The sequence below is a fragment of the Pezoporus flaviventris genome, unplaced genomic scaffold (genome assembly GCF_033815535.1).
Source record: "Pezoporus flaviventris isolate CSIRO_AGI_PZ_B2104156 unplaced genomic scaffold, CSIRO_AGI_Pfla_v1 ptg000036l, whole genome shotgun sequence".
Taxonomy (NCBI): Eukaryota; Metazoa; Chordata; class Aves; order Psittaciformes; family Psittacidae; genus Pezoporus; species Pezoporus flaviventris.
In genome coordinates, this window is record NW_026892584.1 from 221,575 (window position 1) to 248,464 (window position 26,890).

Consider the following 26,890-nt stretch of genomic DNA (forward strand, 5'->3'; position numbering starts at 1 on the left):
AGTCCTCACAAGATCAGGCCATGTCAAGTGATGGAGCCCAGGGCAGATGTAAGTCGCTTGCCAGCGTCCCAGTCCTCCTTTTCATCACAGCAGGCAGGCCACACTGGGGACAAACCACACTGTGTAGCAATGTCTTCCCTGCCTCTGCTGACAGCATGAGAACTCCAAAACCTGCACGATCATAGGATACTTCCAATTCTGCTGAGCACTGCTCCAGCGGGAGCAGGGAGGAGGAAGAGAAAGCTTGCGACTATAAGTGGAATTAATGCTTTGAGCAGTTTAGCTCCTATTCAGATTTTGACTTGGAGAGCTGCCAGGTTACCAGGGAAGCAAGTCATTCAGAGCATCTCTTGCCAAATTATGATCATCTCTCTCCCCAGACTTCCTCCACAGACATGCAGCAGATCCTTGCCGGCAAGCTGGGGCTTTTTAAGGCACCCACAGCAGAGAGAAAGAGCTGGTGCTCTTTACCTGGCTACAGCTTTGGCTATATTTCCTCCCCAGCTCTGCACTGTAAGTGGAGAAAAGCATATTATGCTCTGTGCTGTATGTCAGTGCTGGGCGACGCCCTTTGGAGAATGGGCAGTGGGGATGAAACCCAAAATAAACTTCCAGTTTGTGCAAGAATTCTACTGCAACAAACTCTCAATCTATGATTGAGCCACCAGCAGACGTAGACACCCTTTATGACTATGACATCACTCTGCTACAAAGCTCAGTATGACTTGCCATATGAAATCAATCCTCACAGAGGATTACATAAATGCCATCCCATAATCTTGCTCATTTTCCAAGATTTTGAGATTACTTCCCCTTTCCTCCTCATCTGCAAGACCTCCTTGCACCATGCTTGGTGACAGATACTGTGCCTTAGCCAGCATGAAATGCAGAAAAAATGTCTTTTCCTAATTACACTTCCATCTCCTTATTCCAAGACTTTAAAGTCTATTATGGACAGCTATGCTTAGATTTGCCACATCACAGAAACTGAAGTGAAGCTTCCTAAAATATTTTCTCTCATGTTCCTTTTGAAAGCAAGCCTGAAGGCTCTACTGCTAAATATTCGACTTGCATATGTACCTGTACAAGTGCATTAAACTGAAAGTCTCAGTTTCTATAACGTGCATTTTTTAAACGTGCAACTGCTTTACTATACTACTTTGACAGGTATTCTTGCGACAGTTCAACAAAAGAATGTATTCCCTATAGACAAACACTTTTTACTGGTTCCCTTCGAACTTTCTTGCAGAGAGCAGTGTCTGATTACTGGGTTTATTGTGCTAAAGCAGAACTTCCCAAGTGAGCAGCATCCAAGAGCAATGCATATCTGTACACTTGCCGTAGATAAAAAATAAAGTATAATCTAGTGGCCAAATTCCAGCTGCAGTTACAGTCCTTTAATGAAATTACATCTTAATGGAATTGACCTACTTATACATTAAGGCTACTGTACCTAAAATATAGCGTGGATGGAAACATATTCTTTGTCATTTTAGCTGCAATTTGTGATATTGATTTTAACCCTGGATCAGACCTAGATCTAGCTAAGTGCACTGTGAATCCAAAAATCCTGACCTCCAGACCAAACATTTGTTCTTTATTATGAGTGCAGGCAGACCACATCACATTTAGGTGACGGATGTGACCCCAATCTCTCAGTTAACACTCTGGTTCAAAGAGTAATCCTGCTGCACGCAACTTTATTGTTATGAAAGAGTGCTCACCACAACATATAATGACTCCTGGTTCTCAGTGACACCAAGAACCACCAGGGTATTTTCTTGTGGAAAAGGAAAAACAGCAAACCCAAAAGTTAGGGTGCCACTTTGTGAACAGAAAAAGAAACCTTTGATTACTTCATACCAGTGAAAGTGAGAGGGGGAAGAGTGGTTTGATTTTCTTTTAAGACATGCTGAAGCATTCCAGTATCTGAAGCGGGACTATAGGGATGCTGGAGAGGGACTCTTCATTAGGAACTGTAGTGACAGGACAACAGGTAATGGGTTAAAACTTAAACAGGGAAGTTTAGATTGGATATAAGGAGGAAATTCTTTCCTGTTAGGGTGGTGAGGCACTGGAATAGGTTGCCCAGGGAGGTTGTGAATGCTCCATCCCTGGCAGTGTTCAAGGCCAGGTTGGACAGAGCCTTGGGTGATATGATTTAGCGTAAGGTGTCCCTGCCCATGGCAGGGGGGTTGGAACTAGATGATCTTAAGGTCCTTTCCAACCCTAACGATTCTATGATTCTATGATTCAGCTTCACAGGGGCCTCCTGCCCTGACTGAGGCATTTTGGAAGATTTATTCATTGCAAGTAGAAGCATAGGAAACATCCAGAGATTTGTAATACCTGTGTGCTGATCCTCCCTAGAGTGAAACCCAGATCTTCCATGAGTATTTAGGACCCATTTCCTATTGGTTTGAGTGGGTACCTAAATGCCTTTAAACCTATTCAGGCTTCACCACCCCTCTTTCTCCTAGTAAACAAAGGTAATACTCTCTGTCGTGGTTTAAACCCAGTCAGGTACCTCATTCACTCACTCCCCCCCTTTTCTTGCCCTCCCCCTGCTCTCGGAGGGACAGAGAGGAGAATCGAAAAGAATGCAACTCCCATGGGTTGAGATAAGAACAGTTTAGTAACTAAGGTATAACACACATCACTACTGCTACCACCAATGATAATAATGATAAAGGAAATAACAAGGGAAGAGAATACAACACCTCAGCACCAGCTGACTGATAACTCAGCCCCCAAGCCCGACCAAGCTCTGACCGATACCTCCTCCAACCCTGCAGTCTCCCAGCCCTTCCGGCTAACTCCCAGTTACATCCTGGGCATGACGTGCTGTGGTATGGAATACCTCTTTGGTCAGTTTAGGTCAGGTGTCCTGTCTCTGCTTCCTCCTGGCTTCCCCTCCCCCCTGGCAGAGCATGAGGCTCACAAAGTCCTTGGCCAAACCAAAACATCGCTATCAGCTCTGTTCCCGAGCTGAAAGTCAAAACACTGCACTGCACCAGCTACCAAGAAGGGGAAAAATGACTGCTACTGCTGAACCCAGGACACTCTCTCCCTGTTTCAAAGAAGGTTCATGAGAATGAACTACTAACATCACCAGGTCATTTCAAATTACATCTAGTCACCTACATAACTTTGAGGATGTGGGCCTCAGGGACTCTAGAAACAGGCATAAAACAGCCCCATACAGTGATACAGCTTACTACTTGGGGTGAATGGGATTTTGAAAAGTAACTTAATCACAACAACAGGATTTTAGAAAGACAAAATTATGATTCTAATTCTCCTACAAGTACAGGAGTCAGGTACACTAATTCTCCTCTGTGCCTTTCAAAGAATTTCTCTAAGGATTTATTACAATTTTTATGACTGAACTTCGCCCTTCTCACAAAGTTGACTCCACATCTAAACCATGGGGCAAATCAAATGGAGTGGACCCTTTTAATCCAGGAGAGCCTCCCTGCATGACTGGAAAGAAAAAGCTCTTTAAACTGATCTATTTTGTTTCATAGGCAGTTATAAACATTCATCTCTCTTTCCTTCTTGCAGACATGAAGAAGGGAGCAGGGCTCTCTCAGGAGTCATACACTGTGCATCATTTTACATTGCATCATTAGAAAGAAATAGCACATAGGAAGAACAGTAGGAAGCAGAGGCAACCATTCCACAGTGCTGTAATTACTATAACGTTCATTTTTAAAGAAGGAAATCCATAGGGGACCCCCCACCCCCCCAAAAAAAAAACAACAACAAAACAAAACAAACCAGCAGAAAACACACACAAAAAAACCAAACAAATAAACCCAAAACTAAAACCAAAAAACCAAAATGAACAAAATAAAACCACAAAAAAAACCCCAGCCAAATAAAAAAATTCCTGACACCCCCACAAAAAAAAAACCAAACACAAAAAAACCCCAAAGCACCCACAAACATAACCCAAAGTATACTCAAACTCACATTTACCAATAGTTCAACTGATTTACTTGAATGGAAGCAGTGTGGTCCTCAAGAAACTGTGATTAAGAGTATATTTGATGAACTGCAAATACTTCCAAATTGTAACTGAAAACACAAAACATCATGACTGCAGTAAACTTAAGAGTGTTATCCAAGTTAAAAACTGTAGATGACACACTTATGCAGGAGACAGGAAATTAATTCACTGGATGTCCCAAGACTCTACTGAACAGCAGTAAAGTTAACAGAAACTTTCAAAATGCCAGATGTGAAAGACAACAGTAATTTCTGACTTAGCATATGACTTTGATCTGTCATTTCCTCCTGTCCCATAATTTCTGGGTTGTATTTACTTACACATCACAGTGTTGCATGCACTTAACACGGTTTAAGCAAATTCATTGCTGGAAGTAACTCAACACTCATTATGGATGAGAACACTTTACTTTGGGTGTGTGGTCTCAGGAGACGGTGCTAGAAAAGGAAGCTACTTCATCTTCAGCACTATAAAAGACAGTAATAGTGCAAACTCCTAAACATTTCAACTATTTCTGCATACCTCAGTAAGTCTTCAGGATAAGATTCTAGAACAAAGACTTGACATTTAGTAAATGACTTCAAAATGCTAAAGAAAGACAAAGAGAGTGCTACCAAATAGAAAAGGAGAGGAAAAGAAGAAAATATTACCATCTTATAGAAGAAAAAATATGTGCACAGCAATTCTCCCTACTCTGTAAGAGTTTATTTTATGCTTACAAAATATCTTTATTTTTGAACAGGCTAACAAGGAAGGTACACCCTTCATGACTATTATATACATTTTTCAGTGGTGCAGGTAAAACTAGAGAAATCTGAACTTTAATACCACAAAACATAACTTTCTGACCAGATGACAATGAAGAAGATTCAAAAAGATCTAAACCATCATCAACTATACAAGCAATTATAAACAACCCACCAAACACTTTTTCCAAAAAGCAATCAGTAAAAGCAAGATTGTATCCTTACCAGTGCAATGACACAAAGGAACTTTCTCTTCCATTTTCACGTAAATATTTAGAAATTAGAAAGCTCAAACAAGAAAGCCTGCATTTTGATAGATGCCCCAGATGCCAAGAAAAAACATTATTTTTTGCACGGTAGCTATGTCACTGTGACTGTGCTTCATAAGGTCTCCTGTGCATAGCTCTAGAACATACTCAGTTACCATATTCTCCCAATAGTTTCTCTGGAAATCCCCAGATCTACAGGGAAGACAACATTTAAAATATTGAAGGAATTCTGTGAGAGGAAGTTTGAGAAAAATACAGCACAGGGTACTTTAGTTATATCAGAAGCATATATTACCTTTGCCCTTCACATCAGCACAGTGGTAGCCTTACATACAACAATGCAGTTCTCAAGTGATACATTGAAGCCCTCCTCTTCCTCAAAGCTTCCTTGTGGAAGAAAAGAGTTGTTGCCGTATGCAGCAAAGTATGTATACCTCAATATCATATCATATCATATTCTAAGCAAGTATTGCTTTAAGTTATTTTACTAACATGATAAGTAATTTCTTCTTACATCTGTTTATCTGCCCTTAGACTGAAGGTCCTGTAAGGCACAGACAGAAGTTTTTTGGAAAGCATCCAAAATAATGACTTTTGCTTAATGAGAATTAATTCAACTATAATAAAGAACAGCAGACAGCAGAGATGCTCTGGCTTGATCTTACAGAGATGAGTTAGAATCACAGAGTCATCGAATCGTTAGGGTTGGAAAGGACCTTAAGATCATCTAGTTCCAACCCCCCTGACGTGGGCAGGGACACCTTACGCTAAATCATATCACCCAACCTATTCCAGTGCCTCACCACCCTAACAGGAAAGAATTTCCTCCTCATATCCAGTCTAAACTTCCCTGTTTAAGTTTGAACCCGTTACCCCTTGTCCTATCACTACAGTCCCTAATGAAGAGTCCCTCTCCAGCATCCCTATAGGCCCACTTCAGATACTGGAAGGCTGCTATGAGGTCTCCATGCAGCCTTCTCTTCTCCAGGCTGAAAAGCCCCAACTTTCTCAGCCTGTCTTCATACAGGAGGTGCTCCAGTCCCTTGATCATCCTCGTGGCCCTCCTCTGGACTTGTTCCAACAGTTCCATGCCTTTTTTATGTTCAGGACACCAGAACTGCACACAATACTCCAGGTGAGGTCTCACAAGAGAAGAGTAGAGGGGCAGCATCACCTCCTTCGACCTGCTGGTCACGCTCTTTTGATGCAGCCCAGGATACAGTTGGCTTTCTGGGCTGCGAGCACACACTGAAGCCGGCTCATGTTCATTTTCTCATCAACCAACACCCCCAAGTCCTTCCCCACAGGGCTGCTCTGAGTCTCTTCTCTGCCCAACCTGTAGCTGTGCCTGGGATTGCTCAGACCCAGGTGTAGGACCTTGCACTTGGCATGGTTAAACTTCATGAGGTTGGCATCAGCCCACCTCACAAGTGTGTCAAGGTCCCTCTGGATGGCATTCCTTCCCTCCAGCGTTATCAACCGAACCACACAGCTTGGTGTCACTGGCAAACTTGCTGAGGGCGCACTCAATCCCACTGTCCATGTCATCGGCACAGATGTTGAACAAGACCGGTCCCAACACCGATCCCTGGAGGACGCCACTCGTTACTGGTCTCCAGGTGGACATTGAGCCATTGACCACAACTCTTTGCGTGCGGCCACCCAGCCAGTTCTTTATCCACAGAGTGGTCCATCCATCAAATTGATGTCTCTCCAATTTAGAGACAAGGATGTTGTGTGGGACAGTGTCAAATGATTTGCACAAATCCAGGTAGATGACATCAACAGCTCTACCCCTGTCCATCGGATCTGTAGCTCCACCATAGAAGGCCACTAGATTGGTCAGGCAGGATTTCCCCTTAGTGAAGCCATGCTGGCTGTCACCAGGCACCTCGTTGTTTTTCATGTGCCTTAGCATGCCTTCCAGGAGAATCTGCTCCAAGATTTTGCCAGGCACAGAGGTGAGACTGACTGGTCTGTCGTTCCCTGGGTCATCTGTTATCCCCTTCTTGAAAATGGGGGTTATATTTCCCTTTTTCCATTCGTTGGGAGCTTCACCTGACTGCCATGATTTCTCCAATATGATGGACAGTGGCTTAGCAACTTCATTCGCCAGCTCCTTCAGGACCCACGGATGGATCTCTTCAGGACCCATGGACTTGTGCACGTTCAGATTTTTAAGATGGTCTCGAACCAGATCCTCTCCTACAGTGGGACCAAGGTCTTCATTCTCAGAGTCCCTCTGTCTGCCTTCCAAGACTTGGGTGGTTTGGTCAGAGCCTTTTCCAGTGAAGACTGAGTCAAAGAAGTCATTCAGAACCTCAGCCTTCTCTGCATCCAGGGTAGCCAGTTCTCCCGAGAGCTTCCTGAGGCAGCCTATGATGTCCCTAGTCTGTTTTTCACTCGCTATGTACCTGTAGAATCCCTTCCTGTTATCTTTAATACCTCTAGCTAAGTTTAATTCTAACTGGGCCTTAGCTTTCCTAACCTGGTCCCTAGCTTCCCGGACAACATCCCTGTGTTTTTCCCAGGCTGCCTGTCCTTGCTTCCACATTTTATAAGCCTCTTTTCTCATTTGAAGTTTCCTCAGGAGCTCCTTATCCATCCAAGGAGGTCTCCTGGCCCTCCTGCTGCACTTCCTTCTGGTTGGGATGCAACACTCCTGAGCTTGTAGCAGGTGATCCTTGAATATCAATCAACAGTCTTGGGCCCCCCTGCCCTCTAGGGCTGTATCCCATGGAACCTTACTAAGCAGGTTCCTGAAGAGGCCAAAGTCTGCTCTTTTAAAGTCCAGGGCAGTGAGCTTGCTGCATGCTCTTCTCACTGTCCTGAGGATCTCAAATTCGACCATCTCGTGATTGCTGCTTCCAAGGCTGCCCTGGAGTGTCACATTTCCAACCAGCCCTTCCCTGTTGGTGAGCACGAGGTCAAGCATGGCACCTCTCCTTGTCGGCTCCTCTATTACTTGCAGAAGGAAGTCGTCTTCCACACAATCGAGGAACCTCCTGGATTGCTTGTGCCGGGCCGTACCATCCTTCCAACAGATGTCAGGGTGGTTGAAGTCCCCCATGAGAACAAGGGCCTGTGAGCGTGAGGCTGTTCCTATCTGTCTATGGAGTGCTTCATTTGCAGGTTCTCCTTGATCAGGCGGTCTGTAACAGATCCCCACAGCAATGTCCCCCATAGCTATATTCCCTTTAACCCTGACCCACAAACTCTCTGTTGACTGCTCACCTGTCCCCAGACAGAGTTCCATACTCTCCAGCCTGTCCCTAACATAAAGGGTAACTCCACCTCCCTGCCTACCAGGCCTGTCTTTTCTAAAGAGCCTGTAATCTTCCATTCCAACACTCCAGTCATAGGAGCCATCCCACCATGTTTCTGTGATGCCTATTATATCATACCCTCGTAGACATAAACACATCTCTAATTCCTCTTGTTTGTTCCTCATGCTACGGGCATTTGTATAGAGGCATCTGAGCCGAGCTCCAACTGAAGCCGGCTCATTGGCTGGAGAGGCTGGGATATCTCTACATTGTTCCAAGCATTTATTATAGGTTCTGGCAACTGAAACCCCGAAATAAATGATAATGCCAAAGGAAAAATCCTTCACAGTTGTCAAACTGTTCAGAAAGCGTTAATACGGTTCATTCATTTTCAGCTGCAATACCATGTTGAAAACATACTTTTGCTGGTCTGCAGTTGATTGATGTACATTACTCATATCAGGCTAATGGCACTTTATTTTCCAACAGTAGCAAGTAATGAGTGACCTTGAGTGCATATTGTTTTGCTGAAAGGTTTTGTTGCTCCGTGTACTCTGTGAGCACCCCCAAGGAAATGAGGGCCCTGTATTGGTGTTTTTCAGCAAACCTCATTTCTTTCATGGCTTTCTGTAAAAGAATTTGATACACGGATAGAAGCTAACTTCAGTGAGTAAATGAAATATTGATCCACACTACTCTGGCCTTGCCTTCACCTTGTCCCAGGGCTGTGAGTTACTGACTTTTCCGTTTTGGCTGTAATAGGAATTATTACAACAGGCCTGTGCAAGTAATTACTTGGCATGGCAAAAAGGAGGGTCCATCATATATTTCTGTAGAGACGTTAGTTTCCATCAGACCAGCAGTCCGCTTTTTTGGCCCTGTCTTTCCTGCTCTTGATTCAATTCTCTTAACCATCATTAATCAAGTTCCTTGTCAGTAGAAGTTTATCAAAAGTATTAAGTGAGCAAGGTTGCATGGCCTCCTTAAGGAAAAAAAAAAAAAGCCAAGAAAAAGAAGCATCCATGCAGGGTAGTAAATTTCAAAATATGGAAGGCTGGTTCCATGATATATATGAGTGTCTTTCCAGCTGGAATGAGCAGTTTGTTTTAGTGATAGATATTGTAGCTTGAGCCATGATAGAATCCTTCTCAAGTTTATATGTCATAGACTATCATTTATGAGAGACCATGTGTTTCTAAATGGTGAAGGTCATGGCTGATGGCAAAAGTAAAAGCAGTGGTGATTCATTAAAAATAGTTAATAGGGCCTGTTGTTGACAGGGATAAATAGCGACATGCTGCTTTTTCAACCCACAAGCAACTAGTTTAGGCAATGTTTCTTCTGTGTTCTCCACCACTCCTGATTGCCAGACAGCTGTGAACACACATAGAGACATAAGCAAGATTGCTTCCACCCTGTTAATAATAGATGCAGGTTTCCAGTGTGAATGACTTCTCTAGATACAGATTTTCCAAACAGCACCTTTGGCAAACTGACTAAACATTCAGCTCTCAGTGATTTGTTAGATAATAATCAAGTTTACACTGTACACTGAATTCTTAGGGACCAAATACATTTCCTAACTATACTGCTGGGATCCCACCCTTCAGTTTGAACACCAGCTAATGTCCTGGTAGAGCCCATGTAACATCAATAGAAGCTGTGCTTACATAAAGGACACTAAGGTGGGACCTCATGGTATTGGAATGGCTAAAATATTAACAATCACTAGTGTATACTCAATCAGAAAAATGTAATTTCCTCAAGCTATGCAGAAAATGAACTCTTAAAATCCAGTTAGAAAGAAAAGATTTTAACTGATTGTTGTGGTGCTGTTCCTTATTTTGTTTCTATTTTTAAAATGCAAACAAACAACAATCATCATTAAAACAAAGTTTTAGTCTACTTAGAAAAGCTTACACATGTATTCTGACAAACAGATTTGAGGCTGCATTTGAAAGAAGAATTTGGTGAATGTTTTCTCATGGACACAGCTCTACAATACACACAAATGATAGCCTATGTGTTGCCTATGGCTTTGTTTGGTTTTAAAATACAGAGAACTATACTACTAATACATAGTCATTATTGATTCATAGCAGAGCAATGTTTCATAGCTTCCAGAGATAAAATCAAATCCATCTAATTTTATCACACCTGAGTGGTCTGGGTCAGTGGCAAAACTGGACAGAACTTAATACTCTGGTTTACCAGGCATAAGAGCCAGAGTATCTTTAGCACAAACTGGTGCAATTGCACTGAAGCAAATGAATGTAAACTCTTTGCTAAAATGAAAGGAGTATTTCCTGGTCCTTTAGCTTCATCAAACACACAGCTTTACCCCTGACAGATTCTCATCCTAGAGCACAGGCAGACTTTATATCTCTTATCAACTTCATTGTAGCAATTATATATTGCAATAAGGGTTGTCATTTTTAGTGACTGATCAGAAAGACTGGAAAGATGGAGAAAGAGCTGGTTTACCTTTAATTTCTGATCTTTCTTTGCTAACTGAACATCTTGTTGTCTCTCCTGGCATTTCCCTACCTTTCTATATCTAACACACTAGCCAACATGAGTATGGGAGCGGAATTCTCATCTATTTTAGGAGAAAATTGTGTTTATCATTCTGTTCAAGTGGTTTCCTCCATGATCTTTGTCTCAACTATTTAGAGAGTTCCATTTCTTAGTTGATGTTGAAGCACTACCAAGATGAATGCAATTAATGACTTCCCTAGGAGCTGATGGTGCTCTGCTCAAGTGGACACTGGAACAAAACCGACAGCAAATAAAAAAAAAAGGGAAAAAAAAGAAAGGGAAACCTACTGGTTAATTAAAAATAGTAACAAAGACAGCAACTGAAAGAGTGACTCCATTAAGCCTTCGTTAGTTCTGCCATCTCCAGTCCTTTGTTCCTCATATGGTAACATATGCTTTACAGCTGCCCAGATCAGAGCTCAAATCCTGGAATTACAGTTGCTCCCTCACTTTCCTTCCTCTTGCTTCACTGTAGTAAAAGAAGTCTGATTTTTCCTTACTTGTTAGTGTAATAAAAATGATGTTTCAGGCAAGCAGGGAGATAGGTACATGTTGTTTAGCTGATAACCATTCCCAAATGTAGTCTCTTTTTTTTTCACATTTTTTAGGCACTGATTAAATGCTACTTCCCAATCATCTGCAGCAACACCACCAGCCTCTAATTTAGAGAGGCAGACAGTGAAAAATATTTGATTACTAAGTAGAAAGGTAAATGAACCATCTGTTGTGATTATTTTAATGCTTATATGTTGATATTTCTATAAAAGGATCAGTTACCCTAATATAGTCATCTTGAGAAAGACTGTCTGCAGTGGTTACAAATTGACTTTTTATGGAGAAAATAAGACTGTTCCTAACCTATTGCACCGATATTATATTTTGTTAATATTTTATTAAATAAAAGTCCTCCCATTAAGGGTGGCAAATCGCTTTATAATTATAGCACTTTGCACACTAGAATGACTATTTCATTTTATGGAAAAAAATCTCAAAATACAATTTAATTATCATCCAGTGTCTTTTTATCCTTCTAAAGGTTTCATCAGAAAGCACTGTTATATGCATCTCAATCTCTCCTTTTCCAAATATTAGTTCAAATTAAAGAAAATTATTATTTCTGTTCCATGCTTTCACTGCTAATGAAATAGTTGTGTACAGTGAACATTTGTACATGGATCTAGATGAATCAAATGAACAATATGAACAACTATAAAATATAGACCTTTTACCTTCTACATACAAGGGTTGATTTATATACAGTATGAGCACTGAGTTAACAGAAGTGGTCTAGAAACAGATTTAGTTAAATCTGTGTAACTCCCTTATGCAGTCTCTCTTAAATCAGTTTAAGAAAACCTTAAATCGATTTAGCTTCATGTGGTTGATAGATCCGAATTGGTTTCTATACCAATTTAGTTGAAATTGGTATCCAAGCTGTAATCAGACAGCCTCCCAGTCAATTAGACTGATTTTAGTCTGAATCAGTACACTTCTGCAGTTTTCAGATGAGAGTAAAATTGCAGCACCAAAGACTTTTTATCACCTTTCCTCTTTGAACATTTTGATAGAGCCATTAAATTCTGCTGGAAAGCATCAAGTCTGCCTTATGTACAATCATCTTCTCTCCTACTTGAATACACCAATAACAGTTCTGGTTCCTGGGACTGCAAACTCAAAGGTTATTTGATTTCCAGTGGAGTGCTTTGTTTGTCTGCTAGATGATTATCACTGCAACACTAGCAATATTACCCTACCTATTTTGTAAATGAAAGCTCAGCTGATTTGTATAACTTGGAATTGTCATTGAAATATTCTGATTCTAGGGGCAGTAATTTTAAAATACCCTAATTTGATCAAACATGATGCAGAAAGTTATCAACCATAAAACCAAAGAAAAAAAACAAACAAGACCCCCTCCCTCAACAGCAAGCACTTTGTAGTGATCGTTCTACAATATTGACTCCACCTTTGTGAACAAAGCAACAGTAAAACAGAAAATCGCCATAAATTCAACACCAAACACAGGTGCTTTTAAATAGCCTCCTGAATGGCAAATAGTCTGAAATTTAGCCTTTGGATCCTGAAGATTCGAGCCAATTTAAATGTCAAAGTTGGAATAAACTGATTGTCCTTACACATGCCCAAGACTTAAGGACAGGAAAAGGATAAATTCCAGTTTTCAGTATTGTGAGTCCTTTCCAAGCATGACATAATACATAAACCCTTCTATATACTTAGTGGGTTTTTCCCTGTAAGTATAGAAAGGAAACCTTTTACTTTTACTCTTTTTTTGTTTTTTTCTTCTTTTGCTTTCCTCCTTCCCTCCTCCCCCACCATCCCCTTGCCCCATTCCCTTTTTATCATTGCCATGGCATCGTGTCATTCAGTTCTTTGTTTTAAAGGTTTAATTGCTAACTTGTGAACTTCAATGGCTGGGGAAGAAGCAGGATGCATCTTCCACACCTGCAGAAAAAATGCAATTTCCTCCATATGTGGCGTGTTGCTCCACACCACATATATTGAATAAAAATCCAGTATTTATTTCCCAAGAAGATGCAAAAATGAGTTGTCTTTAACTTTTCCATTACAATTGTGTTACAAATTTCAGCCCTTCAGAGCTAGTTCATTGCACAGAAATACCTGGTTTGTTTAAAAAGGTAAAATCTCCCTGTGGCACAACTTGGAAGGTCAGACTGAAGAAAACACGTCATTATTTCTCCTATGAAAATTGGTCTACCTAGTGGATTTTCATTTAAATGCACTTCCGAGCTAACAACATATTAGAAACCAACAGAACCTTAAATACTGGACTAAGGACATTAAAAACTATGCACACTTTTATATTCCTTCTCTCCTTCTCTGTAGATAAAATGTAGCTAGTGTTTTCTTTTTAAATAAGCAACCAATATATTACTCAGGATTTTTTGAGGTTACTCTTCTGTGATAATAATTTTATTATTATATAGTCACCCAAAGGCATAAGTAAAAAATATTCTGGGGTGAAATTATTCATGTCCTAATTTTTGCCTAACTTAGTTTGGCATGAAATTGTTAGTCTCCGTTTGAAGGGACCTTACAGCAGAAGTATAAGACGTGTTGAAAGGGTGACCAAGACAGAGGTGTCAGAGCTGCCCAGGTACAGCTGGGACAGCACACAGGCATTCGTATGAAAGTTGCTTTTGTGTGTGTTTGAAGGCCTCATGTATTTTAAATCGTTTGTTACTGTCAGGGACAGATTCTAGTGGGTTTCTGATACTTAGAACTTCAGGATCCCTGCCTACCAAGCATGGAAGGGATATTGCTGAATGGAGATGTCCTACCTATTCAGACTATTAGAATCCAAACCAAAGATGAATTACTATTTTGGTCTAACTGCTCCCTACACAAGACGTTTCCACATCTCATTCTTCTTTGGATTTAAAGATTGAAACAAGAATGGCTTCAGATTTCAACTACAGGGTGGAAGCAGAGAAGGGTTTGAGCCATTATGGTAACATTTGAAAAGAGAAAGAGGGGGCAGGGAGTTTTTCCTGTCTGGTCTAGCTTGCAGCCCCCCTTCTCACATGGTATCCGAGCTCAGGGATGACATCACTGCAGTGCGAACCCAGACCTTTCCTTCATTCCCAAATTCTATTACATATAATTCTTACACATAAGGTCCCTTCAATTATTTCTGCACTGGCTCTGCACCAATATAAGCACTGGCAAAAATTCAAAAAGTTTTTCAAGAGAATGATTAATTGTATAAATGTTCTGAGATACACAAAAAATATTCACTCATTTGAATTATCCTCTCAGGCTCTTACTGGCTGAGATGACATTGCAAAAGTTTATAGAACCTCTTGCCTCATTTCAAACAAAAATTCAGGCACATACACATGAGCCAACAGTCAGAAGCAGGTTAAACAGACATTTTTCTCTTTGCCTTCCCATATATGACTCTGAACAGCCTGCTGTTGCACTGGCCAGTCTTCTTTCTTTTCCATTTACATGGCCTTTTATGAGTAACTTATGCAGATCCAAGCTTTAATATGACACTAAGGATTTGGTGATTCATTCCCTAGTATATACATACCACAAAACGTAAGAATTAGTCTTTATTTTCAGTATTTTTGGGAAGACGATTGTTCTGCTGTATATACCCTGCACCCAGTAATTGTGTCTTACATTAAAATTCACCTTATAAAACTGGTGGATGCACTAGAGAGAAAGCATGGACTTCTTATGCAAACACAAGTATTTCTTTAATTTAGTCTTGTTACTTATCTAGCTTATGCTCCCCAACACTTTAAATCTGAATTCATTTGGTACTAGCCAAAAAAACAAAGTATGGACAACTGAAATTGATAGATACTACTGTAGCTTTTTAAGTGGACCTACCTAGGAGAGATGAGCCCATGGTGGCTGTTTCTTTTTGATTTTCTTTTCTACCATTTTATTTTCATTCTAACGACATAGCTTTTGCTGCTATAAACAAAAAGGTGGTACAAATGCATATTAAAATGCAGCACATAACATTTCTCAGTTCCTCTCAATGGTGCAGTATTTCAACAAACTGTCAGAATGCTTAAAACCAGCTACTATTAAGAGCCTCTTGCTTCCAGTAGTACAAAGAACATGAGCAGCTCATGCCATTTAACTCAAAGTCTTACTTTACCCTTATGTTCTCTGTTACTTATATCCCATTACAAAAAGCTCAGGCACTTCTTTAAAGATCATTTTATGGAAAGAAAAAAAAAAGCATCCTACTGCCGTCCAAAGTAAATATTTGTACTTCTTGGTAGCTAACGGTGCATCAGAACCAACAGGATTCCCCACCCACCCCCTGCCACGTTTTGTTTCCTGTTCTCATTAAAATACTTCTTAATGAAAATGTCATTGGCATGTCACATCATTTCACCCATAGTCAGCTCTCAGATGCTCATTACTCTTATTCTTGAGACAAATGCTGGACTAAGAACAAAAATATTTTTCCCTTAGGAGAAGCAAGATAGTATAAAAAAAATACAATATAAACCAACCCATCAGCAAACCCCAGTCATTTCAGGATATTGTTTCAAGTGTTCTGGTTTTAAATTCTCTAAAATTGCAAAATGCACTTCATTCCAAGTGTTATCTTAATTTTCTTCAGGATACCTTTGTGCTTGGAAAGCAACCTTTATTTAATAAACAGAACAAGACCATGAAAAGGGTGAGAGAGAAATTTTGATTAAAGATTAAGGGTCAGATGTAAAAAAATGCAAATTCACAGAACAAAAGTACGTGTAAGAAACCAAAGACCTGGAAATCTAATACTGCTAGCCAAAGTTCTCAACCTGACTGCTTAATTAATATTTTTCAAATAGTCATTATTCTTAAATGAATCTCCATGACGATTATTAAACCCTAGATAAAATCATTATCACACACCCACATGTATTCTTTCTAATCAAGAGTCACACAATCAAGAAGTGAAAACATGAAAGGACAAATGCTAAAAGCAGGTTGAATCCTGGGAACATTAAAGTTTTGTACCCAAATCTCATCAGCCAGAAAAAAAACCAACTAAGCCTTGAAACAAAAGCATAACTTGTTTCTGCCACCCACAAGTAAGGATGCTTTACTGTAAAACTTATTAAAGAAGATGTTTGAGGTGTTCTAAGGTGGTCCTACTGGATAAGAATGTTTAATAATAGCAATGAGTTATTGGCTTTGTGTGTGATCTGAATAATTCTTCAGTGAAAAGACTGCTAGTACCATTGATGGACAGACTTAATAGAGCAAGAAACCTGCACAGTTTGAGACAAAACTTTCATTGTCTTAGTTTAAATTATCCATATTGATAAAGACCTTTAGCTGCAAAAAAGCACAGTAAATACAGCTTTTTCTTTGAGTTCACTTTTCAAGATCACAAATGTGGATCCTGTCCTAACATGCACACCTTTGGGGAGACAGTCTTCTGAATTTTTGTCAGGAACTCATTTCTGATAGGTGCGTGTTGAGAAATAAGGGTGCAAGGAAAGAGCCTCTTTCATGCCAGTAATAGTCACAGCAAGAAAAACACTCAAATACTACCATACAATTGGCAGGTTATTTAAATTATTGCCTCATCTAAGTTTATCAATGGAAAACAGAACATTGGATACAGCTTTTGAAGTCTGCAAATTAAAACCTTTATTTTGAGAGGGTTTGGGGTCATGGCATGGCCCAAAACAAAACAAAGGTGCAGGTAATTATGAAACACAAACTTCAAGTCAGATTCCACCTTTCTGATTCACAAAGCCTATTTTTTCTCTTAGTGCTTTCCTTTAAGCCAAGTAATTAGCGCTTTATGAGTGATCCTAATAGTAAAACTGAAGCTCCATCTGTGACTGTTCATACAAATTATGTACCTCCATGTATCACTAGCCGGACAAAAGAGAAAGATGTACAGTAGGTATTACATATTCCTATATTTTCTTGGTAGGGTGCTTATATGAGCTGTATTTTGTTTACAGAGGAAGTGAAGAATTGCCAAAACAGTGATTCCAGAAATAGTTGTAAATTACCACGAAAACTAAAGTAACCTTCCAAAACTGTTTTGTTCCAATACATATTTAAATATCAATTTCTCAGGCTCTCCCTCACAACCTTCCTGAGACAGGTAAATAGTATTTTAATACTATGAAAGAGGTACAGTGTCCACAGAAACAAAGAGAAAGGAAGCCTTCCTTTCCCTCCACAACAGTTTTCTGAAGCTTGATTTTAAAACATTGGGGAAAACAAAAAAGAAACAGTAGGGTGAAATGCTGCTGTACTGCAAAGAATAAAACATTCATGTAAGCCTTGAAGTCAATCGTAAACACGCAAGCCAGGGCAGAAGCTGAGGAAGAAGATGAAATTTCCCAAGGGCATGTAGTGACAGAACATTAGGGAATGGCTTTAAGTTGACAGAGGGAAGATTTAGATTAGACATTAGCAAGAAGTTCTTCCCTGTGAGGGTGGTGAGGTGCTGGCACAGGTTGCCCAGAGAAGCTGTGGCTGCCCCATCCCTGGCAGTGTTCAAGGCCAGGTTGGACAGGGCTTGGAGCAAACTGGTCTAGTGGAAGGTGTCCCTGCCTGTGGCAGGGGGTTGGAACTGGATGAGCTTTAAGGTCCCTTCCAACCCAAACCAGTCTGGGATTCTATGATATATAAGTTGCTGAGAGGGAAATTTTCTATGCCCCAGGGAAGATCCTCAGGTACAGACTGCAGCTTTGGAGCTGTAAGAAACCCCATAATGTTGCAATACAGTACAACATTGCCATCTTTTTGATGTGCCTAACCTTAAATATTGAATGGATCGCATTATTTTGGGGTTATTTTTCAGCATCGTATTCCAGACTCCTAGATCTCAAAAGGCTGATCTTCATGCAGGATAAAAGCTAATACAATTTCAGGAGGTGTAGTACATGGATGAGGTCAGAGACATTTTCTCTCTGCTGGCACTTTCTAAGCACTTAACAAAAGCTTGCCTTAAAAGAAATAGGTTTGTTATGATAAAGACAAAACAGACTACATTCCTGACAAGCAAGTGTATTTATTGTTTTAACCATTGCAGACAATATTTAAGAATTGAGAAAGTCAAGGTAATGCACAAGAGGCTAATCTGCATAGTTTTTTATCACTATTTCTGCCACATATCAAGTGCTACTTATAAATGGCTTGTTAAATATCCATTTGTAAATACAGACAAGGATTTGTAGAGAGTAGATACCATGCTTAGTTTGACTGCAGAGCTACAATGCCTAAACATTAGGAAATAAAGAATGTGTGGAAATCAGAAAGCAAATATTTAAATAATTCAACCCAAAGTTCTGCTCAATTTAGTCTGAAAAGGTACACCAAAGACAAAGGTATTCTATTAAAATTAAGCTGTAGAAAGAAAAACCTCATAATTACAAATGTTTTGTTCCTCAATAAGACAATTTTTCTAAGTAAATATTCATAAATCAAAGGAATGTTACTTTAATATCTGTAATGACTATTAGCAATTCATTTACAAATGCTGCTTGAGAGTGTTACATAATTAAATGCAATATTATCAAATAAAAAGAACACATTTTGGGGGCGTCTGAATGTTGGCCGTCTTCATGAAATAAATTTAAAAAAAATAAATAAAACATTCAGTACTTTGCCCACACTGTAATTTGTCAACTGTTGAGGAAATTGGCATGTCTTTTCTGCTGATTTATTGGTTAATCCCAATAATTCATTGTGGAAAAGGCCAACAATGAATTATAACAGAAGGGAAAATTAAGCAGTGCATTTACAGCCCTTAAAGCAAGTTTCAAAGTTGCCATAGGCCTAGCTAAAATATTTTGGGTACAACAGAGATGATAATTTAATAGCTTCAAATGTTCTCTCTCTTCTATCCTGTATAGTAGCTTTGCTAGTAGTTTCTTAGATTTGATTTCAAATATATTTGAAAAATATAGCCCCTGGGTTCCCAACAGACAAAACATGAAGGGGGCACTGGATATATTAGACTGATTTCTTAAGCACTGGGACTCTGGATATTTCTATGCATCAGCTAAAAACATTATTTATTTTAAGCCAATGATTTATCTTGCTTATTGTAATGGGACTACTGCTTTCTTAGCATTAGAGAGGTTCTGAAATCAAAAATCAAATCTCTATGACTATGCATTTCTAGGGTTACCCTATTTTCACATAAAAAACCTGCACAACTGTAAAATAATGTGCATTTAAAGGAAATGTTCAGGTAAGTGCTACAAAAGTCAGAGGGGTAGAATGTCTTGGACACTGAAGAGGAAGCAAGTAAGGCACGAGGGAAGACAGGACTTCAGGTCCTGCTTTCCCTGTTCACTCCCAAATTCAGATACAGCTTTCATTAAGTCTAGATTGTCAGACTCAAGTTTGATACTGGTTTTCACATTCCGTTTCTATGCCTCTTTTCTTCCCTTCTTTTTAAAAATACCAGCTGCAAATGATAGGGGTAAAATATCGTTAATCATGCTTTTCTTTCTCTTAGGCTTTACCATGCAAGAAATGGAAAATAAGGAACACCTTCAGCTGAGGTACTAGAAGCTGTGCAAATTAAACCTCACTTGCTGCTTTGGGACATAATTCAAAGCCTGCTTATAGTCAATGGGAATCTTGAAAAAGTACAGCAGGTTTGTATCAAACCATTTGGAGGGTAAACCTACACTGCACAACACAGTATTGTGCAGAAAAACACCAGAGGCAGTTTACGGTTCCTACCTGTTGTACACCCTCAGCTTACACCCTCTTCTTAGGTAGCACATTTAAACAGTGCATTGGACTCCACTGTAACTCCATTTAGGTCTTCTGTCTCCTGATGCTTCTTTTGCAGAGCTGTGCCAGAATCTCAATAGCTAGTTTTCAACCAGAATTTATTCAAAGCAAAATTATGCACGTTTGCTCTCCCACCAGATCTGCATCAGCTTCATTATAGTTTTGGGGTATGCAATGAACATGACTCTGTATGGGTTGCATCCTTTAATTTTGGCCCTAAATTATCTCTGTGGTAACTGCACCTGATGCTCTGTAATTCGGTCCTTGATTGCAAATTTCACACTGCACCTTGGAATGTCTTTAAATTGAAGTTCCAGAGCACTTTTCAATGGCCTAAATTCTTCAGATTAGTTCATTTAATTGATCCTTAATTGACACCGTTCTCAAATTCTTCCCTTCTGAAATGTACATACTTCCATGTAATTTAAAACTAATTTCTTCTGATCACTCCTTTTAAAGTTATCACATTCACATTCCTCAGAACTTACTAAAATTAAATATGAAGTATCATCATCATGTGGTTGGCTTAAGGTGCCAAAACTGGATTTTGCCACCTTAAGAATACATGTAAGAAGCTTTCCAAGACAGAATTCACAGCTTCTGTCTCTTCTCGGCACAAAGCATCACCTTTCTCCTCTTACCAAAAGTAAGCAAGCAAATCTTGTCTTTACTGTGGGCACCTTCGCTTCTTCAAGGCAGTGAACTCACCAGGAACTTAGTCAAGAGCAGGAGCCTGCTTAGCTGTGAAATGTGAGCCTCCAGGTGACCTTGCTCAGCAACACTTTCTTGTCATCCCATTTTGCACTCCCACGCTTTGCTCAGTGGTAGCAGGAACAAAGAGCAATGTAGAGGCATGCACAGGCTGACTTCATAGATTACAGTAGTGCTATTGTAGTGCCTAGAGAAAAGCCATCCTTGCGTGTTTAGCTGGGCACTGCGTACAAAATTGAACATGCACAGCAGAGAGCAGCACTACATGAAACAGATCTGGGCTTTCAGGAGGATGGAAGCTCTATCAGCTAACTAGCACTTTAAGACAGATTATTCTTTCAATTGGGTAATAATTCTCTACTACGTATTCTTCAGAGAACAGACAGGCTTATTTCAAAAATAACAATGCCAAAAAAAACCCCACCTAAACACTCAACAAAACACAAACCAACCCCAGACAACAAATTCTGCATATTCTAGAAATTATTTGTCATTATTCTAGTTATTATTTCAGTACATTTCAAAGTATTTGCCTTGCAACCAGCCAGCCAGGCTATAACTGAAACAGAGAACTTGGCAGAGAACATATTTCTAAAATAATAAGACTTTATTTGGAATAAATATTCTAAAATAACAAATACGACTGACAGGAAAAGTAAATAAGCTTTTTAGTATTACTACTCTGAAACTGTATTCTACCAGGATACAAAATATTCAGTGACCTATCCTCCATCACTGTCGGATCATATCTGTCCTTGGATGGTGTTAGATTTTAAAAAGAAGAGGCACTTTGCCACAAACCACTTCAAAGGACTTACGCTATTTTTGCTATGGGAGTGCAGTCTTGAAGGCACTGAGCTTCAGTGAGCAGATCTTGAACATCCCAAGTCATCAGAAATCACGAGATCACTAATGAAGTCTCAGATCTTTATCCAAACTGAGCCACTGAGTCTTCCTGACAGGGTACTGGTAAGTGGTGAGAGATCTACCACACCTAGCTACCTGGAGGAGTCGTTTGGTGGTGCCTATGGTATATAGAGGTATGTGAGTATTGAGCATAGGCTGAAGGCAGAAAGCAAATACATGGAGCAGCTTTGGTGAAAATAATGCCCATCTAGAACACAGCAACTTGCCTCATTTATGCAAAACTCTTCCTGCCTCCTAGGAGTCTTTCTTGTGCAAAGAACAGAAGAACGGGTTTAATTATTGTCATATCCGATTATTGACAGGTACTTAAATGAACAAAAACTGACCCAAACCATTCTGGGATTCTGTGGTTCTAAGTAGAATTCTACCACTCCAACATTTTTACTTTTATCTGAGATCAACAGGCATACAAAGAGCTTTGCTATGTTACAAATTCCAGTTAAAGCAAGTAGACCTTGTTTGATTTGCTTATAGATACAGTTAGGTTTCAAAACCTAAAGTCACACACCATGGGGATTCTGCATGCAAAAATATGCAACAGTTGTATATTAGAGTAGCTTTCCTATAAAGTCTTAGAGGCTTTTTAAGTGCTTTAACAGCTCAGTCATGAGACCAGCACACTTTTATCATCCCAGCAAAACACTATGGAAAAATGAGCAGCTTAAGCTTGTTACTATAATGCACAAAGCACATTCCACAGTACTAGTGGCTGTTACAATTCTGAAAATAAATATCTCCTGTACAATTAAAAAGTTTTATCTGTTGAGTCTAACACATTCACAAACTGCAAAATGTGGAAAAACATCACTTTAACACTGCATTTTTGCCTGTTGCTGAAGAGGACCGTCATGCAGCAATGCCCTTTAAAAAACCCAACAGAACAACAAAACCCAAGCAAGTACACATATGCAAAATTAAAAATATTATCCAAGTTATTTACCAGGTTTAATTTGCACCACCCAAGACTATATGGGCTAAAACTAGTAGGAGATCTGTCAGAAATACATCAAAACAGGCTTGGAGAGTGAAATCACATTTCTGAAGGTCAATTTTTGAACTCGTCAGTGGAGTTGTCAGCAGCATTGTCCAGTAACAGCAACACAACGTCAAATTCAATGTATTTGTCTGCTTAGAAAAACCTGAACCTTCATTTCTCAGCCCACAAGCCAAAACCACATACAGCATCGGTGCACGTGCTCTCAGCTTCTGCTGTTGATACTCCTTCAGTTAGTACAAAATATATAAATATTTACTGAGACAAAACCAAACCAAACAAACCTCCAGCCTGAAAGAAACTGACTCTATTGCCTGATCTTACAGTCAATTTCCTTAGACATGCAAGTTCAAGTTCCTGTGGGAAAAATAGTGAGGCAGCAGACATCTCTTTGCTTACTGTGGTTTGAATTATACGTTTTGCTCAATTTTCCCCTCTTTCAATCAGATGAGAAAAGTTAAGATTTGTTCCAAATCAAAGTTTTCTGCCAGACTTTTTTTACCCCTCAGCAACTGACCTAAAGACTCTATAAAAAAAATAAAAAAAAAAAAAAGAAAAAATTACATCAATTATTTCCAGATACTTAATTGTGATTGTGACTTGTAACCAACAGGATTCCTAAGAAGAAGAGGTATGAGGTACCATCTCTTGGCTGCTATTGCCTAGAAACTAGATGGGAACTATTAAGCCCACCAACAAATCATATGCCAAGAAATCACAACAGATCACATAAATCTGTCAGATTATTATTGGGAAACCTATTGACATCTTGCCAGCAGGTAATACCAATACTGCCTCGGGGCTGTAGTAATTCAGGAAACCCAGAGAGATCGCCCTGAAACAGATGACACAGCAGATGAGAAACACTGTGTACAGCAAGAGTTGGTAGCATGATAACCAACTTCATCAGGGTATGAACCCCACCAGAAGATGGACTGAAGAGAAGCACCTGAGAACTATATGAAGTGATGAAGCAACACTCTCAAGGAGGTATTTGGGTGCACCAGCACCACCTCACAGCAAAACTAATCATTCAGCAATGTAAAAAAATAAATTTGGTAACAGAATTGTGACACCAGAGTGTACACTGCAGAACTTTTTGTGTGTGACAAAATTATCTGATTTCACTTGCCAAACTATTTGTAAAGTCCAGTGTCCCTGTCTCACACACATGCACAGACTCAGCATTTAGACAAAGGGATCTCATTTATGCTATGTTTCTATGCTGTATATTAAACCACATGCTGTCATTTCATAGAGATCCCACACTTGTGTGAAATTATCAATTTAGATAACTACAAATCATAGAATGGTTTGGATTGTAAGGGACCTTAAAGCTCATCCAGTTCCAACCCCCTGCCACAGGCAGGGACACCTTCCACTAGACCAGGCTGCTCCAAGCCCCGTCCAGCTGGGCCTTGAACACTGCCAGGGATGGGGCAGCCACAAGTTCCCTGGGCAACCTGTGCCAGTGCCTCAGCACCCTCATAGTGAAGAATTTTTTCCTAATCTCTAACCTAAATGTATTTAATGTCTAATCAAATGTATTTATTCAGTTAGAACAAAAGCCACCTTATCTCCTTTGCACGAGTTGAACTCCTTAGCTGCTTTTTATTTCTTATCCTGAGAATTTTATAATTTTTCCAAATCTGAGATTAATGATCACTGTTTGTCACAGTTGGTCATTTTCTTCATCCAATTATGCTGTTCCAAGGGAGTTTACGGGACCTAAAGTTGTGATGGCAGCTAGAAGATCCCCAACCATGGGGCCAGTGCTTCATCAGCCAACTCCGTGCGACACTTCAAATATCTGCAAGAATATGGTGCTCAACAGCATGAGAAAGACACTGGTGGCAGGGAGGGGGAGAATGGTAAGGCCAGCACAAACCCTGACATGCAGCTCCCAGCAGGGAAACAGTCCCTTGGCAATAGCTGGGAGCTGGCTGAAGACAGCCCAGCAGCATTGTTTAGATATTGAGAGCCTCCCCAGAGAGGCCACAGGATCAAGGATGGCAGAAAAGGTGCTTTGTAGTCACATATAGGGTGCAGTTGAAGAACAAACCCACAGAATGCATGAGGTGCCCAAAGTCATTCTGATTTTAATGCTTATTGATTGTATTAGACGCCTCTTACATGTTATCTGGTAGAACTTTATAAATGTTTTATGTAAAATAAATAATTCAAGAAAGACATTGCTTTCTTCAGTAAGGTTTATGACATCATGAGAGCTATTTTTTGTTATTATCCTGACTGCAATGATGAAAGAAAAACTGGGATCTAGACATTTCAAACGTGACCATTTTCTAAATCGGAGCTGCTTTTTGTGTGGCAATACCACTATGTTCAGGACTATATTATATATACAATTCAACATAGTTCTGTCGCTTTCTGATGCTGTTTTAACATTTTTCCTCCCCTCTGACCCTTGATCACAAAGCTAGGTACTTAAAGCAGATTGCAGTTTGTTGTATTTTAGTGTTATTTTATCCTTATTTTCTCTGTTATTTATTCTCTTTTTGTTCTACTGTCTTCAGCAGCACTTGCACAGTATCAAAGGGAGACTGCAAAGTGAAAAAGCCACTTTCAACTTAACTGAATAAATTGGCATTTGCTGTTTTTAAACACATTTTTAGTCTACTGACATGACTAGAGCCAACCAATCATAATGGTTAAAATATGATTGGCAAACACTGTTTCTAATAAGACCATACCGTTCCTTATGCACACTCTCCCTGAAGCACCTTCCAGACAATTCCTGTGGAGCACACTATAAGATCAAGAATTTACCTACATGATATCTTTTACAGTGATGTCTCAGTGCAAATGGACTGTGTATCAGCACATTAACATGTACACTCATCACTGAAAGGGAGTTAATAGATTATAAAACATGAATCCTTCCATTTAGAATGTTTCCTGACTTTACAGCATTATTGCAGCATACTGTAAGTTACATGAAATGAATAAATACTGCTTGGGGTACCAAACACAGAGACAGTGTCAAGCAAGTCTTGCTCCAAATCATGATGAGGTCAGAATACTGCTCACTGCAAAACAGGGAAAGGGACCAGGAGCCAGAGCATTTTACTTCATTATTTTTGTCCAGTAGGATTTTTCTTAAGGCGTTTTTTCACTGGTCTTAAAATCTATCAAAGACAGAGTAGAAATCCAAGGATAACTCCTCTTTCTGGAAATGGAGTAAGCACAGGGTCAAATGTCCCCCTTACCATCACTCCAAGAAATCATCATAGTGCTTTATAACAGCAGCTTGCTGGACTAGACATTAGCTTAAACCTCACAAGCAGCAAGTAAATAAAATGGGTGCTTCTACTCACTTTGCAGTGAAAATATCGAGCCATTGTTACATGCCATTCACCATCTTTCACTACCCTACTCACTACTTCAGATTGTTTCTTACCTCTGACTCAGCCAGCACTGTTTTACAAATGTTAAAAGTGCTAGAAATGCTAGGTGAATGAAAAAGAGAATTCAAAAAGGGCCATTGTTTCAGAGAATAATGAAAGTCATTAGCATCTCTTTGACCATTATTATTTAACAATCCCACAATTTTGGTTTTATTCATTCATACATTATATTTTTGTCATATTCTTAAGAAGTGACACAGTCTGAGGGCAGCTAAAAATCAAACCTTGACAAAGACTAAAGCAGATTTAATAGACAGTTGGAAAGCATGATGGATCTTTACTGCAGCTGATAGTCACACACATCAGCACTGAAACAAAGATATTTCCAAGCCACTGTGCAGTTGGATAAGAATCTTCTCCTCATGTACAACCAGAGATTACAGCTAGCAACAGTAGGAAAGAGATCCTTCTGTCAGAGCACAAGGTGTCTTTCTGATGGATTTCTGCTAATGCCTGTAGAGATTACAGAACCTGGAGGAATAGTTATGATCAGTGTTTAATCTTCTGAATATATATATAAGTCTTTCTCTCTTGTAACTTGCTCTTATCCATTCAGAACTTGAACATAATTATCCTATGTGCAGTGGTAGAGAAAAATGGTACCAACCAATACCAGTGAAGTGGCACAAATAGTTCCATTCAGCACCAAAACTACAAAATATATCTCTGGTATTACATCAAAGCTGTTATTATTTGTCCTGGTAGAATTCAAATAAAAAATCAAAA